Below are 6,114 nucleotides of genomic sequence, written 5' to 3'. Positions count from 1 at the left end.
CGTGGGAAATCGGGTTTCGAGATAAAAGAGCAGCCCAAAACTAATTGATATTTTAATTGTCGAAAGACGCACTAGATTCTAAAATATAAACAGAGTAATATACAGATATTTCAGCTAGAAGTACAGCTAAAAGTAGGGTACAGGTTGGGGATAGCAGCTGTATGTGTCAGTTACCATTATGCCGAAAGGGTGTTATTATCTAGGGGTCTGTCCTTTTCCCCAATGAACACCCTTGACAAATTTGAGTTAACGAAGGACTTGTACTTATTTTGTAGACAACTGACTTTCAGATTACTGTATCAAAATCCCTCAATATTGGATGACCTAACGGACATGGATAGACAGCTTTTGCGGGATCTGATGAAGCTTCTTGAGGAAAATGAGAACTAATAAGGTAGGTGCAAATTTAGTAGCAGGTTGCCATCACAGGCCACCCTGTCATTTTCCTTATTCCCAGCCATCCAAATCTTCTTTGAAAAAACTAGCAGGGACATTCAGAATCTAAGGATAGATAGATTTGGTCAAAATAATCTGTCCAAAGAAGAGAAACAGGCCATATCAAAACTAAAATCCAATGAACTCTTTGAGATAAAGGAGGCAGACGAGGGGGGCAACATAGTGCTGTGGCCCAAAGATATGTATAGTAAGGAAGCTAAAAGACAATTGGGTAATCCACAGCACTATGTTGCCTTACCTTCGGACCCGACGGTGGTGTTTAAATCTAGTTTGGATAGACTCTTGGGTAATGCCCACTCTCTAAACATCATAGACAAAAAGGAATTGGATTTCCTGACGGTCAAGCACCCGGTTGTTCCAACGTTTTATATGTTACCAAAGGTGCATAAATCTTTGTCTAATTCCCTGGTAGGCCCATTGTTTCGGGGATCGGGGGTCTTTATGAGAAATCCTGTACCTATCTTGACTTCTTTCTACAGCCCATTGTCCTCAAACTGGATTCATACATACGTGACTCATCATTCCTGATCTAACAGTTGGACCCCTTGATGCTACCTGATGACACCATTCTTGCCACGTTTGATGTAGAGGCGCTGTATACAAATATCAAGCATGACTTAGATATTTCTGCCGTGGCATATTTTTTGGATAAGTTTTCAACGGGAAATAGGGGTCACGACTCATTTATTTTGGACCTTTTAAGAATGATTTTGGAAAAGAGTTATTTTATTTTTGACAGAATTTTCTACAAGCAGGTGTCAGGAACAGCTATGGGGGCTAGGTGCGCGCCCTCATATGCAAATCTTTTTATGGGGTGGTAGGAGGAGACTCAGGTGGCTAAGAATCGGTACTTCCATGAGAATGTTTTAAAATGGTATCGATTCATTGATGATATTATTGTTTTGTGGACAGGTACGGCAGAAGCATTGGAAAATTTTGTTGAGGAGCAGAATACCAATCAATGTAACATTCGACTAACATCTTACTATTCTACCAGCTCGGTCGATTTCCTGGACCTGAAAATTATGATTCGGGATAATCGGATCAATACCACTCTCTTCCATAAAAGGACGGCCACAAATAATGTATTGCATTATTCAAGTTTTCATCCTAACCACCTACACAATAGCATCCCAAAAGGACAGTTCCTGCGCCTTAGGAGGAATTGTAGCACTATGTCGGATTTTCGGGATGAATCAAGATCACTTACAAACTGTTTTCAGGAACGGGGTTACCCACGTAAAATCATCTGAAGGGCATTCAAATATTCCCGACAGAGACCAAGAGAAGAAGTCCTACAAACACGGTCAAGAACCAGCTCAAACCAACTGAGCCTTATAACTAAATTCAATAATCAGTGGGGTGATGTCCATCAAATAATGGAGGGAAATTGGGGGCTCCTGCTGAGTGACACAAGGCTCAAGGCACTTATCCCAAGTAAACCGAGGGTAGTGGCAAGAAGAGCAAGAAACCTAAAAGACTGTTTGTCAAGGAGTCATTTCAGATGACCAACGTCCAAAGTATGCTCAGGTAATAAAATTGTTGGTTCATTTCCGTGGGGGGGCTGTTCCATATGTCCATTGATGTTGGCTAATGTGGGAATCTCAATCCCATCCTTGCCCTTTCAGGTCAAATCGAGGTCGTATTTTAACTGTCAGACACGCAACTTAGTTTATGCCTTGATATGTGGCTGTAATAAAATCTATGTGGGCCAAACCACCCAAGAGCTGCGCCGTAGAGTGCAACAGCATGTTTCAAATATATCCACAGCTAAAAATGATAAAGAGAAAGGAAAACAAATTACCTCTGTTGCAACCCATTTTCTAGAGTATCACAATGGCAGTTCCAGGACCCTCCGAGTTATGTGGTTGGAGGGAGTCACCCCTAATAGTACAGGGGGAAAATTGACTGATGAACTGCTGAGAAGAGAATCTCGCTGGATTTATGAACTCAAAAGTCTAACACCGGGGGGTCTAAATGAGGAATTACTGTATACAGATTTCTGCAAAAAACTATAGTGACTTTGTTCTATGTTTTCTTGTGGATCCTTATGAGTACAGCTGTATACAACATGTGGTTATTTGTGGATATTTACATATATATATTTTTGTCTCCTAATTTATTACAGATTCCCCCTAGAGATTAGGAAATGTCATCTTTATACCCTTTGGACAGTTGAGAAATTGGGAGTATGGACTTCTTAAGAAACAGAATAAAGTCAAGCATAACAACCAACGCAACAATGATAATAACAATATATCTCTTTATATATATATATATATATATATATATATATATATATTCATGCTGTTATTTCTATCTGGCCTTGAAATTGGGGTTTTGTTATATATATCCTCTCCTGGACTCTCTATTAAAATCCTATTTGGTATTAAGATATATTTAGCCCTATTTGGAATTAGACCTCCCCTATTTAGGACCGGGGAATATGAGTTATCTATCTCTATTTGGCTTAACATATTGTCAATAGATGTAGGATACTGCAGCATATAGTTCAACTGGATCCATTTAGAGCAAATATTTAATACGGCTTATGTGTATTCCTATAGGGAATCTGCCATTTTAGATACTATACTGTACGGAATTAACACTGAAAGCGTCATGCTTTTGCACATGCGTTAGATGTGCTGCTTTATTCTCTATAGGTTTATGATAATTTAATATTCTGAGTTAATCTATACTCAGGTACCTGCACTTTACCTTGTGGGTATATACCCCTATTGTGGTAACAGCCATTATGAATATTTCACTTATAATTAAGCTCGTATAAGTTTGGTTGCTATTCTCTAATTTTATACCTTGCCATCTATAGCCGTTACAGATACTTTGGTTTTTGGATCTACACATGCGCTAAGTTAAATGCGACCTTTGTGATTGCTGCTATGACAATCTGCCTACAATACTGCAAGTTGATTCCTTTAATTCGGGCATACAAGCCACACTACACTTAAGGAATGTATACGCCCATACCTCCGGTCTAGATCCAATTGCGATTTATATACTGAAAACATCCTAAGAAATTGGTACCGATCGCGCATGCGCTATGCACTATGGGTTGAAGTCCGGTCATTAGAAGCGCCAGCGCTTGCGCAGTAGATTGTGCAATACGCCGGACTGCTGTGCTTATGCCGCCATTTGCCACATATACCTGGCGGATAATACTATTGATCGCGTATGTGCCTTGTAACAGTGTTTTAGTTCCGGCTATCAGAAACTCATGCGCTTGCGCAGTAGACTCTGTAACACTCTGAACCGATGTACCTGCGCCACCATTGCTCTCCTCACTGGTAGGTGTATTGATAAACTATTTGCTTATTTAAATCATGGGACACACCATCATGGTATCATTGACCTTGAGGAAAACGCTTTAAAGGGACACTGTCACCTGAATTTGGAGGGAACAATCTTCAGCCATGGAGGCGGGGTTTTCGGGTGTTTGATACACCCTTTCCTTACCCGCTGGCTGCATGCTGGCTGCAATATTGGATTGAAGTTCATTCTCTGTTCTCCATAGTACACGCCTGCACAAGGCAATCTTGCACAGCGCAGGCATGTACTACGGAGGACAGAAAATGAACTTCAATCCAATATTGCAGCCAGCATGCAGCCAGCGGGTAAGGAAAGGGTGTATCAAACACCCGAAAACCCCGCCTCCATGGCTGAAGATTGTTCCCTCCAAATTCAGGTGACAGTGTCCCTTTAAGCGTCGATACGCGTGGGTCTGTACACGGACACAGCCAACCAGATCTACCATGTCTATCAGGCCAGGACTTGAGGGGTTACCTTTCTATTAGGTTAGGTAAGACTATAGGGTTTGAGGGTGAAAACCCTTTGGAACACTCAGGGCTTGTTATATCTCCTTGACCAACAATTAGGTCGGGCACCCTCCTCTGGTTTACACACTGATTTTTGGCATTTGTACCAATGTTACTTATCATGAGGTCTGTTATTGTTATTATATTTTTTTGAAATAACAGCATGTGTATATCTAAAAAGTGCTGGCATCCGTTATCTGATTCTGTTGATATATACCTTATTGTAAATTGGCTGTGGAGTGTTCTTCTTGGTATTTACCTGTAATTGTTGTTGACCCGTATCCTCTACCCATGTTGTAGGGTTTTTTGTTTTTAAATGCTTGTTGTGTGTTCTCAATAAAAACTATATATATTTTTTGTACCTTATGATTGATGTGGTGATCCTAATTTTTATGCACTTTCTCTATATGGTTGTAGTTACCATTTCTTATCACTTATGGATGGAGGGAAGCTCTCGTGTCCACAGGCACCTTCTTAGTTTCTGGTCCGTCTCCACGTGTGACGTGACGTGGCTTCCATGGCAGAACAATGACAAAAGCTAAAAGTGCGTAGCTAGCTTTTAACCTCTAGCTCACCCCCTCCCATATTTTCCACCGCCCCTCTCGGTTGGACTGAATTCTCCTCCCTTGACCTCCTAGCTGAAATAATTCACAATATCTAGGATGGGTCATAACTTCCTAGGGGGAGGTCCAAACAGGATTGACGTCTCAACGGGTTCATTGGGGTTGGACCTATACGGTGAGAGAAATATGAGATGCAGGGCTGTGTGCGGAGGGCTCCCAGGGTTCTGGTGGTATATTGGACTTCACCCTGAGGTGTATGGTACTCTCATAATTCATCTCTAGGTGTCGGTGATCAAGTGTCTAGAGCTTTCCCTTGATGTGAGCTGCCTTGTACAAAAGACAGCATGGGATCCCAGCTCTGCTCCACCTTGCCTTCATTAACTCGTGGCCTCTAATTCTCTGGCCATGTGGCAAAAGTTCTGTTCTTTTGGGGATTTGTGTACTTATCCCAAGGGTGGGGGCCACTTCAGGAGTGGAGGTAGATCTCTGGATAATCTATGGGGCCTGAATTAATAAATCCAAAATGGAGTCTCCCTCGTCCCTCACACCATTCTATGCTCAATCACTCCTAAAGGGACTAACAACTGTCATTAATAACATTGACACTGGAGAAATAGCCAAAATCGTACAATTAATAGGAATGTTGTCAATTCCTGTTGGGTAATTTGTCTCATACCATAAATACCTACACCTTGTTATGTTATCAGATTATTAGGTTGTCTGAGGAATGCTCTCCTAGGTGCACATGGGCAAATCATCAAGATCCGCTGCTGCCAGCTCCATTTGCCATTGCTAACTGATAATGTTCCGATGTGCTCGAAGGGAGGCAAGTCTGGAGATGCTGCAGGCCATGGTAGCACATTTAGGTCATGCAGGCTGCTCACAGTAGCATGAGCAACATGGGACCAGGTATTGTAGTGTTGAAAAATGGCTCCTGGGACACTTTCAAGTTACCTTGTGAAGGCCTCTTCATGGAGTTGAATACGTGGTCTCCAGACCAATCTCCGATTCAAAAGTGGGACTCGTCAAAAATGAGACTCCACTACAACCTCCACTGCTGTCTTGTGCTGCACCATGGTGGCCTTTGAGAACATTGTGAGGTGAATGGTGCACCTGTAGCCGGACATCTGGCTCGTCGTCATCATGCAAACACTTTAGGATGGTTTGTGTAGACACGGGTTGGGTATAAAACCTTCAATTTCACTTCCAGTACAGAATAGATCAATGGGCACCATTCCCCTAGTCTGATGAGACCACGTGGG

Source organism: Ranitomeya imitator, chromosome 1 (genome assembly GCF_032444005.1).
Source record: "Ranitomeya imitator isolate aRanImi1 chromosome 1, aRanImi1.pri, whole genome shotgun sequence".
In the NCBI taxonomy this organism is placed as follows: domain Eukaryota; kingdom Metazoa; phylum Chordata; class Amphibia; order Anura; family Dendrobatidae; genus Ranitomeya; species Ranitomeya imitator.
The sequence above is the reverse complement of the archived record's forward strand: the minus strand, read 5'-3'. Positions refer to the sequence as shown.